We start from the raw sequence: 14,497 nt of genomic DNA on the forward strand, positions 1-14,497 counted from the left end.
CTGGGTCAACCAGGATTTGTTAGAGGGGCAGCACATGTTGTGTGTGTGTGTGTGTGTGTGTGTGTGTGTGTGTGTGTGTGTGTGTGTGTGTGTGTGTTTATCTCTCAATCTCTCTGTTTCTGTCTATCTCTGTCTCTGTCTCTGCTCTCTATCTCTCTCTCTCTTTTCGCTCTCTCTCTGTCAAATTTGGGTAAATAGGGAAGGGGAATGGATCTGTGAAGAGTTGGGAACGAAAGGTGAATGCAAACAAAACATACTATAGGAAATTCTCAAATAAATCATGCAAAAAAGGAACAAAGCAAAAAGTATATAAAAACAAGAAAATTGTATCTTTTACTGTTAAACATTATACTTGCTCCTACTTTCAGTCATAGGAATATTTTACTAATTATGAGGGGGCTTTTTAAAGGACAAAATAGATAGCAGAGAATGTTATATATCATTAAGTAACATAATATAGAAATTTAATTAAAAGGACTTATGGTTCTCCAAAGGTATTTATTTGCTGTTTATCTTTTTCTTTTTTTGATTTTTTAAATTTACATTTTAAATGTTATCCCCATTCCCAGTTTCCAGTTCATAAACCCCCTATCCCATCCTGTCCCCCTACTTCTATGAGGGTTCTCTCTCACACGGCCACACACCCCTTCCTTCCTCCCCGCCCTTACATTCCACTTCACTGTGGGGTCTAGCCTTGGCAGGACCAAGGGCTTCTCCTGCCATTGTTGCCCAACAAGACCATACTCTGCTACATATGCAGTTGGAGCCATGGTTCTGTGCATGGGTACTCTTTGGGTAGTGGTTTAGTCCCTGGGAGCTCTGGTTCGTTGGTATTTTTGTTCTTATGGGATTCCAAACTCCTTCAGCTACTTCAATACTTTCTCTAACTCCTCCATTGGGGACTACATTCTCACTTCAACGGTGGGCTGCAGACATTCAACTCTGTATTTGTTATGCTTTGGCAGAGCTTCTCAAGAGACAGCTATATCAGGCTCTTGTCATCATGCAATTCTTGGCATCAGCAATATTGTCTGGGTTTGGTGGCTGTATGTATATGGGCTGATTTCCCAGGTGGGGCAGGCAGTGAATGTCAATTCCTTCAATTTATGCTCCAAAATTTGTCTCCATACTTCCTCCTATGAATATTACTGTACCCCTTTTAAGAAGGACTGAAACATCCACACTTTGGTCATCCATTTCTTGAGCCTCATATGATCTGTGGATTTCATCTTGGTAAATGTGAGCTTTTGAGCTAATATCCACTTATTAGTAACTGCATAACATGTGTGTTTTCTTGTGATTGGGATAACTTACTCAGGATGGTATTTTCTAGTCCCAACCATTTGCCTATAATTTCCACGAACATTGTTTTAATGCCTGACTAGTAATCCATTGTGTAGATGTACCACATTTTTGTATCCATTCCTCTCTTCAAGGGTATTTGGGTTCATTCTAGCTTCTGGCTATTATAAATAAGGCTGGTATGAGCATAGTGGAGCACGTGTCTTTTTTATATGTTGGAGCATCTTTGGCTATATGTCCAGGAGTGGTATAACTGGGTCCTCAGGTAAGGCTATGTCTAATTTTCTGAGGAACCTCCAGACTGATTTCCAGAGTGGTTGTACCAGTCTGCAATCCCACCAACAATGGAGGAGTGTTCCTCTTTCTCCACATCCTTGCCAGCATCTGCTGTCACCTGAGCTTTTGATCTTAGCCATTCTGACTGGTGTGAGGTGAAATCTTAGGGTTGTTTTGATATGCATTTCCCTAATGACTAAGGAGGTTGAGCATTTCTTTAGGTACTTTTCACCCACTCCATAATCCTCAGCTGAAAATTCTTTGTTTAGTTCTGTAACCCATTTTAATAGTAGTTTTCTGGTGGAACTTTTGGGGTCACTTAAGTATATTATCATATCATCTCCAAATAGTGATATTTTGACTTCTTCCTTTCCAATATATATCCCATTGATCTCCTTTTGTTGTTGTCTGATTGCTCTGGCTAGGATTTTGAGTACTATATTGAATAAGCAGGGAGAGAGTGGGTAGCCTTATCTAGCCCCTGATTTTAGTGGAATTGCTTTGAGTTTCTCTCCATTTAGTTTGATGTTGGCTACTGGTTTGCTGTATATGGCTTTTACTTTGTTTATTTATGGGCCTTGAATTTCTGATTTTTTGAAGAATTTTAGCATGAAAGGATGTTGAATTTTGTCAAATGCTTTCTCAACATCTAATGAGATGATCATCTTTTTTTTGAGTTTGTTTACATAGTGGATTATGTTGATGGATTTCCATATATTGAACCATCCCTACATCCCTGGGATGAAGCCTACTTGATCATGATAGATGATCATTTTGATGTGTTCATGCATTTGGTTTGCAAGAATCTTACTGATGAATTTTCCATTGATATTCATTAGGGAAAGTGGTCTGAAGTTCTCTTTCATTGTTGGGTCTTTGCATTGTTTTAAGGAACTGGGTAGTGTTCCTTCTGTTTTTATTTTGTGGAATAATTTAGACAGTATTGGTATGAGGTCTTCTATGAAGCTCTGATAGAATTCTCCACTAAAACTATCTGGTCCTGGGATTTTTTTTTGGTTGAGAGACTTTTAATAACTGCTTCTATTTTTTTTAGGAGTTATGGGACTGTTTAAATGGTTTATCTGATCCTGATTTAACTTTTGAATCTGGTATCTGTCTATAAAATTGTCCATTTCATCAAGATTTTGCAGTTTTGTTAAGTATAGGCTTTTGTAGTATGATCTGATGATTTTTTTTGAATTTCCTCTGATTCTGTTGTTATGTCTCCCATTTCAATTCTGATTTTGTTACTTTGGTTACACTCTGTGCCCTCTGGTTCATCTGGCTAAGGGTTTATCTATCTTGTTGATTTTCTCAATGAACCAGCTCCTGATTTTTTTTTAATACTTTGTATAGTTCTTTTTCTTTCTACTTAGTTGATTTCAGCCCTGAGTTTATTTTCTGCATTCTATTCCTCTTGTGTATATTTGCTTCTTTTTGTTCTAGAGCTTTTATGTGCCCTCAAGCTGCTAGCTTATGCTCTCTCCAGTTTCTTTTTGGGGGCAGTTAAAACTATGAGTGTTCCTTTTAGCACTGCTTTCATTGTGTCCCATAAGTTTGTATATGTTGTGCCTTCATTTACATTAAATTATAAAAGGCTTTAATTTCTTTATTTCTTCCTTGTCCAAGTTATCATATAGTAGATTATGTGGGCTTTCTGTTGTTTTTGTTGTTATTGAAATCCAGCCTTAGTCCGTTATGATCTGATAGGATGCATGGGATTATTTTAATCTACCTTATTTGTTGAGGCTTGTTTTGTGACTAATTATATGTTCAGTTTTGAAGAAGATACCGTGAGGTTCTGAGAAGAAAGTATAATCTTTTGTTTTAGATTGAAATGTTCTATAGATGTCTGTTAAATTCATTTGGTTCATAACCTCTGCTATTTTCACTGTGTCTCTGTTTAGTTTCTGTTTCCATGATCAGTCTATAGCGAAGAGTGGTGTGCTGAAATCTCTCATCATTATTGGGTGAGGCGCAACGTGTGCTTTAAGTTTTAGTAAGGTTTCTTTTATGAGTGTAGGTTGCCTTGCATTTGGGACATAGATAATTAGGATTGAGAGTTCATCTTGGTGGATTGTTCCTTTGATGAATAAGAAGTGTCCTTCCTTATCTTTTTTTTTCTGATAGCTTCTGGTTGAAAGTCTATTTTATTTGATATTAGAGCTACTCCAGCTTGTTTCTTGGGACCATTTGCTTGGAAAACTCTTTCTAGCATTTTACTCTGAGGCACCGTCTGTCTTTGTCTCTGAGGTGTATTTACTGTATGCAGCAAAATGCTGGGTCCTCTTTACATATTGATTCTGTTAGTCTATGTCTTTTTATTGTGACCTTGAGTCCATTGCTGTTAAGAGATATTAATGAATAGTGATTGTTGTTTTCTTTTATTTTTGTTGTTAGAGGTGGAATTATGTTTGTGTGGTTCTCTTCTTTTGGGTTAGTTGAAAGAAGATTTTTTTTTTACTTTTCTAGTGTGTAGTTTCCCTCCTTTTGCTGGAGGTTTCCATCTATTATCCTTTTCAGGGCAGGATTTGTGGAAAGATATTATGTAAATTTAGTTTTGTCGTGGAATATCTTGGTTTTTCCATCCATGTTAATTGAGACTTTTGTTGAACATAGCATCCTGGGCTGCCATTTGTGTTCTCTTAGGGTCTGTATGATATCTGCCCAGAATCTTCTGACTTTTGCAGTCTCTGGTGAGAAATCTGGTGGAATTCTGATAGGTCTGCCTTCATATGTTACTTGAACTTTTTCCCTTACTATTTTTTTTCATCTTTACTAACTTGGGTATTTCTTATTTACATTTCAATTGTTATTCCCTTTCCTGATTTCCTGGCCAACCTCCCCATAACCCCTCCCTCTCCCCTTCTCTATGGGTGTTTCCCTCCCCATCCTCCCCCCATTACTGCCCTCCCCCCAACGATCACGTTCACTGGGGGTTCAGTCTTGGCAGGACCCAGGGATTCCCCTTCCACTGGTGCTCTTACTAGGCTATTCATTGCTACCTATGAGGTTGGAGCCCAAGGTCAGTCCATGTATAGTCTTTGGGTAGTAGCTTAGTCCCTGGAAGCTCTGGTTGGTTGGCATTGTTGTTCATATGGGGTCTCAAGTCCCTTAAGTCTTTCCTAAGATTCCTTCAACGGGGGTCCCGTTCTCAGTTCAGTGGTTTAATGATGGCATTCGCCTATGTATTTGCTGTATTCTGGCTATGTCTCTCAGGAGCGATCTACACTTCTGCACTTCTTTGCTTCATCCATCTTATCTAGTTTGGTGGCTGTATATGTATGGGCCACATGTGGGGCAGGCTCTGAATGCGTGTTCCATCTGCCTCTGTTCTAAATTCTGCCTCCCTATTCCCTCCCAAGGGTATTCTTGTTCTCCTTTGAAAGGAGGAGTGAAGCATTTGCATTTTGCTTATCCTTCTTGAGTTTCATGTTTTCTGTGCATCTAGGGTAATTCGAGCATTTGGGCTAATAGCCACTTATCAATGAGTGCATATCATGTGTGTTTTTCTGTGATTGTGTTACCTCACTCAGGATGATATTTTCCAGTTCCATCCATTTGCCTATGGATTTCATAAAGTCATTGTTTTTGACTGAGTAATATTCCATTGTGTAGATGTATCACATTTTCTGTATCCATTCCTCTGTTGAAGGGCATCTGGGTTCTTTCCAGCTTCTGGCTATTATAAATAAGGCTGCTATGAACATAGTGGAGCATGTGTCTTTTTTATATGTTGGGGCATCTTTTGGGTATATGCCCAGGAGAGGTATAGCTGGATCCTCAGGCAGTTCAATGTCCAATTTTCTGAGGAACCTCCAGACTGATTTCCAGAATGGTTGTACCAGTCTGCAACCCCACCAACAATGGAGGAGTGTTCCTCTTTCTCCACATCCTCGCCAGCATTTGCTGTCGCCTGAGTTTTTGATCTTAGCCATTCTCACTGGTGTGAGGTGAAATTTCACGGTTGTTTTGATTTGTATTTCCCTTATGACTAAAGATGTTGAACATTTCGTTAGGTGCTTCTCAGCCATTTGGCATTCCTCAGCTGTGAATTCTTTGTTTAACTCTGAACCCCATTTTTTCATAGGGTTATTTGTCTCCCACAGTCTAACTTCTTGACTTCTTCGTATATTTTGGATATAAGCCCTGTATCAATTGTAGGATTGGTGAAGATCTTTTCCCAATCTGTTGTTTGCCGTTTTGTCCTAACAAATGTGTCCTTTGCCTTACAGAAGCTTTGCAGTTTTATGAGATCCCATTTGTCCATTCTTGATCTTAGAGCATAGGCATTGGTGTTTTGTTCAGGAAATTTTCTCCAGTGCCCATGTGTTCGAGATGCTTCCCCACCTTTTCTTCTATTAGTTTGAGTGTATCTGGTTTGATGTGGAGGTCCTTGATCCACTTGGACTTAACCTTTGTACAGTGTGATAAGCATGGATCGATCTGCATTCTTCTACATGCTGACCTCCAGTTGAACCAGCACCATTTGCTGAAAATGCTATCTTTTTTCCATTGGATGGTTTTGGCTCCTTTGTCAAAAATCAAGGTGACCATAGGTGTTTGGGTTTATTTCTGTGTCTTCAATTCTATTCTACTGGTCTATCTGTCTGTCTCTGTACCAATACCATGCAGTTTTTATCACTATTGCTCTGTAATACTGCTTGAGTTCACAGATATTGATTCCCCCTGAAGTCCTCTTACTGTTGAGGATAGTTTTAGCTATCCTGGTTTTTTGTTTTTTGTTTTTTGTTTTTTTTTGTTGGTTTTTTTTGTTTTTTGTTTGTTTTTTTTGTTTTGTTATTCCAGTTGAATTTGCAAATTGTTCTGTCTACCTCTCTGAAGATTTGGATTGGTATTTTGATGGGGATTGCATTGAATCTGTAGATTGCTTTTGGTAAAATGGCCATTTTTACTATATTAATCCTGCCAATCCATGAGCATGGGAGATCTTTCTATCTTCTGAGATCTTCAATTTCTTTCTTCGGAGGCTTTAAGTTCTTATCATACAGATCTTTCACTTGCTTGGTTAAAGTCACACTGAGGTATTTTATATTATTTGGGACTCATGAAAGTTGTTGTTTCCTTAATTTCTTTCTCGGCTTATTTCTTTTTTATGTAGAGGAAGGCTACTGATTTATTTGAGTTAATTTTATACCCAGCCACTTTGCTGAAGTTGTTTATCAGCTTTAGTAGTTCTCTGGTGGAACTTTTGGGATCACTTAAATATACTATCATATCGTCTGCAAATAGTGATATTTTGACTTCTTCTTTTCCGATCTGTATCCCCTTGATCTCCTTTTGTTGTTTGATTGCTCTGGCTAGAACTTCAAGAATATTGAATAAGTAGGGAGAGAGTGGGCAGCCTTGACTAGTCCCTGATTTTAGTGGGATTGCTTCAAGTTTCTCTCCATTTAGTTTAATGTTAGCAACTGGTTGGCTGTATATGGCTTTTACTATGTTTAGGTATGGGCCTTAAATTCCTATTCTTTCCAGGACTTTTATCATGAAGGGGTGTTTTCCCTTACTATATTTAATATTCATTCTTTTTTGTGCGTTTGGTGTTTTGACTATTATGTGATGGGAGGAATTTCATTTCTGGTCAAATTTACTTGGAGTTCTGTAGGATTCTTGTTTATGGGCATCTCTTTCTTTAGATTAGGGAAGTTTTCTTCTATAATTTTGTTGAATATATTTACTGGCCCTTTAATTTTTGAAACTTCACTTTCTTCTATACCTATTATCCTTAGGTTTGATCTTCTCATTGTGTCCTGGATTTCCTGGATGTTTTGGGTTAGGACCTTTTTGTGTTCTACCTTATCTTTGACGGTTGTGTCAATGTTTTCTATGGTATTTTCAACCCCTGAGTATCTCTTTTCTATTTCTTGTGTTCTTTTTTTTGATGCTTGAGTCTATGAATCTTGATCTCTTTCCTATGCTTTCTATCTCCACAGTTGTTTTCCTTTGTGATTTCTTTATTATTTCTATTTCCATTTTTAGATCCTGAATGGTTTTGTTCAATTCCTTCACCTATGTGGTTGTTTTTTCCTGTAATTCTTTAAGGGATTTTTGTGTTTCCTCTTTAAGGACTTCTATTTGTTTACCTGTGTTTTCCTGTATTTCTTTAAGGGAGTTATTTATTTCCTTCTCAAAGTCTTCTATCATCATCATGATTTGATTTTCAATCCAAATCTTGCTTTTCCTGTATGTTTGGATATCCAGTATTTGCTTTGATTGGAGAACTGTGATCTGATGATGCCAAGTAGTCTTGGTTTCAGTTGCTTAGGTTCCTGTAGTTGTCTCTCATCATCTGACTCTCTCTGGTGTTAGCTGGTCTTGCTCTCTCTGACAGTGGTTTGACCCTCCTGTATGCCTGTTTGTCAGCAGTCCTAGAGACAGGCTTTCTCATAAGGGTCTGTGTACTGAGATCTGTGTCACAGTGTCAGCTCTGGATGTAGGCAGAAACTGTAAGGATCCTGTTGTAGATTGCTCCTGTGTTCCTTTGTCCTGTCTGATCCAGGCCAGTCCCTCAGAGCAGAATTGGTGGTTTTTACCTCTGCTCTCAGGTTTGTCAGCATTCCTGCAGATTGGCTTTCAGCTCTTGGCACAGGAAGAGAGCAGAAGGATCCTCTCCCTGACTCTTCCTAGGTTCCTGTGTCCTGAGGGTTCTAGGCAGGTTCCTCTCTGGCCAGCAATTTGAGCAGAAATGGTGATCTCCCCTGAGTTTTCAGGGTTGTCCACACTTCTGAGAGTCCAGCTCACTCCCCCATGAAATTTGGGTATAGGGAGCTTTGGGACAGGGTCAGCTCTGGGCACAGGCAGAAACCAGAAGCAGTATTTATTTGTTAAATGTTTATGTATATTCTCTTGTACCACAAAGTCCATGCCTGGATGTACGGATTCCCATCCAAGAGAAGTGCTAGCTAGCTACTACTCTCAAGAGCAGTGGTGAAGAAGACAAACAAGATACAATTTTCCATACTTGTTAGTATACAATATGGATGTTGGTCATCATAGAGAACAGGTCAATATTAATAAATATATGGATCACTTGTAATGTGTCATCAGTGCTGAAAATCATATCTTAGTGATGCCAAATCATTATTTCTGCCTTGGTGAATGTATCCCTAGAGTTGTATAGATTTACATATTAAGTATACTTAAATTTATATGTATTTTTATATTCATAAAACCTGCATTTCAGTTTTATTTGGGGGGTAAGTTATGATGATAACTTTACATTGTTTAAAGTATCAAAGTTGTCCTAATATACTTTGTTACTTTGTTAACATAAAACTTTTTCTTACTAAGAAACATTTATCTTTGAGACCCATTACTAGCTGTTAGAATTTGCCAGTCATTGTACAAGGAAAGTTGATTGACAAATAGGGGTTGGTTATATCCTAAGAGTGTACAGGATACCAAGTTACAGGAAACATTCAGTAAAGTTTAGAAGATGGTGGCAGAAGAATGGATTTTTCCAATTGGACTCCTTAATGAATAATTTCTATTTTTATGACTGTATTTCAAATATTTAAAATTCTCATGGGAACCTAAATGTTAATGTATTTCAATATAATGGTGCCACCATATATTATTACTCTTTATGTATAATCAAACACAAATAATATAAATGGATAATATTTATTGCAAGCTAAGAATATCTATTACTTATTTATATGTTCTTACTTATTTCTATTTACATTTTATCAATGCATTATCTTTTAAATGTAGACATTCATAAGAGAATAACATTTATCTTCACTCTGTCTAAATGATTAGGCAGTTCTCCAATTTAACAGACATACTCAAATCATACATGCTATTTAAAATAATGTTGTGTTCAAGAAATAATTTATATTTTATATATCTTATTTCACATTATATGGCTTGTACTAAACATTTAAGAAATAAGCAGAAAGAAGTCTATCATAACTGTCCTCTGAGAAATTCTACCAAGCTATACACTGAGACAGATGCAGATCCCCACAGCTAAAATTGGTGGAGCTCCAGGTTTCTTATGGAAGAGTTTGGTGAAGGAATGAGGTAACTGAAGAGGATAGGAACCCCACATGAAGAAAAATGGATTTAAATAACCTCAGAGAGCTCTCAGAAACTGAGCCACCAATCGAAGAACAAAGAGCCCCGGCACATATGTAGGAAACATGCACCTTAGTCTTCCTGGCTGCCTTGTCTGGCCTCAGCAGGAGAGGAGGTGCCTAATGTGGCAGAGATTGATGTGCCAGGATTGGGGTGGGAAATACTCAGGGGGCCCACCCTCTCTGGGGAAAAGGGGAAGGGTTTTGTGGAAAGGACCAGGAAGGACCAGGAGGGGGAGCAGCATTTGGGATGGAAAGAAGAAAGAAAGAAAGAAAGAAAGAAAGAAAGAAAGAAAGAAAGAAAGAAAGAAAGAAAGAAAGAAAGGAAGGAAGGAAGGAAGGAAGGAAGGAAGGAAGGATATGTAGATTTAGCTTTAACATTGCGTGATAGAGTTTATAACTTGATCCATGTAAATGTATTAAGAATAAAATAAAATTTAACTTCAAAGCTTTTTAACCAGCAGGAGTGTAAATTTTGCTCTGCATTTACACTTTTATATAATTACAATGATAGATGCCTTTAAGAGGAAATACATATTTGTTGAAAAGATCAAATTTTAAACTTTCTCACATTTAAAAAAACAATGAATGTAGGAAGCCCATTTCCTTGTTACAAATTTGTTCTGAGAAATGTGGAATTATGCCTATCATTATACCTCCTGAGGATTCAACAATCCAGCTAAATTAAACCTAGAAAAATATCTTCTTCAATCCTACCAAAATTAAACTGAACCAATGAATAACTCTGAATGTTCTGTCATTTTGAGCATGAAACAATAAGGCATACTGAATCAAATTTATTTATCTTGGAACTTAGTAAGTTTATGGTCACTGCTCTTCTGAACAATATGCTTAGTAACATAGCAGTGGAAAATAATTTGACTATTATTAATACTTTGCATATTGAATGACAATACTGAGCTTATAAACTGTGCTGTCAGAAGAGATTAGTTAATGTGAATAATGTTATATGCAGGCAAGTCTTCTTTATCCAATGTTTGAGATGCTTCTTTTTACCATACACATTAAGCATTTGACTTTTACTCCAAAGATCTTAAGATAGCATCACCATAGTGAAGCAGATGTACTGGATCCAGACATCCATCAAGTTCTCAGTTTAGTGTATAATTTTATAGCATATTTGATTTAATGTTTGACATTAAATCCAAATCACTCAAGATATTAAAATGCTGCTTTCTAAAACAAATGACATTATCTATTTGTATACTTATACAGAAAATATATGATATGGAACAAGTTCCGCAGAAATAATTAGGCAAACAAAATACTTTAGCTAACACACGCTGCTGATAGCATAGTCATCTGTTTACACTATTCTGTTTCTTGTTCTGGCATGTATCCAAGCTGTGACCATACTATATATTTCATTAGAAGTATAAGATGGCAAAACTATCTTAAGACACACATTTTTATGAATGATTTTCTGAGTTATACATCCATTTACCTATATCTACTACCTACTAAAATTCATAAATTATTACTTCATCATGCTTTGTCATGGTTCAGAATTCAGTCACAGGCTGCTATTTGTTTGGAAAAAGTTCAACTTGGCAAGAAGTCTTTGGGTGGTGGTTTAAAGAAAGTTTTTAAGGATATTATCTGCTCCAATCTTCCACACATGTTGTTTTTACATATACCACCATACCTGGCTTATATAATTAGATTCTATTCAATTATATTCTATTTATAATTATATATTTTATATGAACTTAAAATGAAATATATATATATGTATATTAGATGAAATGAAATAAGGAAATGTAAACTATGTACAATTTAAGGCTCAGTTAGTTTCCCACTGGGAAAGGATAATTTACAGTAATGTACTAGCTATGAATAAACAGTTAAACAAAACTTGCATCATGATTCTGCCTTGAGTGGATGTGTGAACTATTTCTATTTAGTCCAGTTTTTTTGAAAGCCATCTTCCAAGTCTAAATGTTTTAAAATATCTAGTACATACGTCACTTGCCAATCTTGTATTTTTTTAAAGAATCTCAAGAATAAGTAAAAGTTTCTTCAAGGTGCAGTAACCATCCAGTAAAGCTGAAGGAAAGATCTGTGTATTTACCTTAAGAGACTCCTCTTGCTTAAAGAGATCTTCAAAATCTTTAGCATTGAGCTCAGGAGCATTGAGAAGTTGTTCCACTTCTGAAAGAGCTTTTAAGATATGACTGATCTCGGTCAAATAAGTAGAAGGCACATAAGAAACATCCAAAGGCATATCTTCAGTCGTCACTACCATGGTTTCTTCATGGAGAGTGTGCTGGTACAGATATATAAAAGAACAATTTTTAGCTTTCTAATAATGAAAAGGGCCTTTCTATTGATTCCAGTATATTGTTGACAGAGAGCTAGAAAGGGATTAGAAATTAATACATTACATGATATCTAGTAAAATTGTTATGCATTCTATTCACATATTTTCATCTCCCAAAAACATTTTTGATGAGATCCATACACTTTAACACTCCACACAGAAGATGAAATACCAGAGTCATAAAGTTGGGAAGAAGGCAGTTTGACTCTAAGAAAAGCACAATATCAGAAATACCTTTTACTGCCTAATTATAACTCTTGTTCTTTTCATAAAAGAAACACTATTTGATTTCTTGTAGTCTTGGTTAAGGTATAGGAATCAATGAAATGGTTTGATCAAGAATAAATAAATGTACCTTGTCCCCAATAAGCAGATATTGACTCCAGCCTTCAGTGTTAGCTTGTTATTAAATTAATCTGCTAATTAAACTGCCAAATAAGTTTGGATCACTTAAAATGCCTACTATTTCAGAAATCCCCAATGTCTTAAAATGTCTGTCGATTCTACATTTTCTTAACTGATGTCCAAATGCATAGGATAGTAAAGTTCCAGACAGTTTTTGAGTTTGCCAGTAGTACTTATTTCCCCATTCTTCAGAAAAACAGTGAGTAAATGCGACTTGGCATGCAAATTCAGAAAGATGGATGACCTCTGCTCTTTTGGTCCTACAGTATAGGCAGAAACACTCTTGTAATTGAAATTATTCTCCCAGTAACTTTGTTCTCAATTGATCAACTGCCAGCAGCCTGTTGATGAGGTCAGCTGAGGGCATCAGTTGAAGTCTCTCCAGGGAAATTCAAACAATAACATGTTAACATTGTCCTTTATTATTGCTGTCTCTTTGACAGAGCCACACACATATTTCCAATAACATGACTAAATGGATGTGGGATCATTCACAGAACTCAACTCAAGATGTGTAAAATCTATAGGCTGATTAGTGTGGCCCCTTTTAATTGCTCAGGTTTGGGATTTGTATACTTAATGTGTGAATGACAGATAAGTAAAATTTATTCTAATTTATTTGTCTAATCTAAATGATGTTGTAGCAAACTCAGAATTGCACAAGTCCATTTTAAAATCACATGTAATTTATGAAATTGGTTATATTTAAATCGAATTCTTGACACATTTTTCTTCATCATCAATGAAATGATAGCATATATGCATTTCTAACATGCAATTAAAATGATCAGAGAAAGTTAAGCTTGAGTTTGATGAAGACAATTTATAATTTAACCATAGATTCTAAAATCTTAATTCTATTTCTACAATTTAAATCAAGCATTTCGGTAATTTAATATATATGCACATACATATATAAATAATTTAACTGGGTATTTGAATATGAAATTTGTACTGACATATTCCACACTATGTAAGAGAGTTATCACAAAAGTCAAACAAATTTATTATCACATGCATATATGCTATGTAGACAGGTGATTATTTTGTTCTTAAGATCTTTAAAAAAGTCATATGGAAACCTACTACTGAAGATTTCTAATATATATATATATATATATATATATATATATATATATTGTATTCATCCAATAATGGGGAGATAATTACAAGTATTAAAGTTTAAATTTTGTAAGAGCATTCAAGGAAAATGAAAGAAATATTAAAACATCTAACTATGAAATGTTGCAAATTATGCTTATCATAAACAACTGATATTAAATAATTTTTGTTTTTATTTGTCTATAAGAAAAATATGATATCCTGATTATAACTCTGAAAGCATTTCTAATTAGGACACTGGTTAAGTTAGAATTTTGAGAGAATATTTTTAAAAGTTTTGTAATTTGAATACACTATTAGCAATTCATTAATTCATTGCCCAACTGCCATACAGAGCAGAATTTTAGGAATACAGATCATTTGGACATTAGAACATCTTTTAGTTTTTCTGAGATATCAAAATAACTCAAATAACTTTTCAATATCATTAGAAATTGGGTGAACATTCAAAAATTTCAATTTGCTGTAATTTTACATATAATAATAAATCATAATTTTCTTATGTTCTAACTTTCTATTTATTCTTTAAGTGTACATGATTATTTTGACAAAGCTTTGCAGATATTCACTGGAAGAAATGAATGCACTGTCTATCCTTCAGTTTGGTTTCATAAAAACTTCAGGCAGTCATTATAAAGTCAGTGTAATTAGAAGTAACATGTTCATTTTCTCTTTATGCAAAATACAAGCACTCACATTCAAATTAAGCCTTTTCATTTGAATTTCATTAACTATGCTTTAGGTAATTATATCACTCTGAATTCTAATGTGTGTAAATCCTGTCTAACCTTTTGAAATTTGACTTGTTTTTATTAATATTCTTTACCATATTATATTACTACATATATGCATATATCAATAGGAAGCATGATATTGCCATATGAAACTATATTACTTGTCTTTTTGCCCTTTCTATGTATACACAGACAAAATAAAATACTTTCCTCATTTT

The 14,497-nt window shown here is 35.4% G+C and overlaps 1 pseudogene; it reads right to left on the minus strand.

The window, feature by feature from the left end:
- Positions 1 to 14,497, minus strand: part of LOC116887844 — a 93,396-nt pseudogene that overhangs the window by 54,873 nt on the left and 24,026 nt on the right.

The sequence above is a fragment of the Rattus rattus genome, chromosome X (genome assembly GCF_011064425.1).
Source record: "Rattus rattus isolate New Zealand chromosome X, Rrattus_CSIRO_v1, whole genome shotgun sequence".
Taxonomy (NCBI): domain Eukaryota; kingdom Metazoa; phylum Chordata; class Mammalia; order Rodentia; family Muridae; genus Rattus; species Rattus rattus.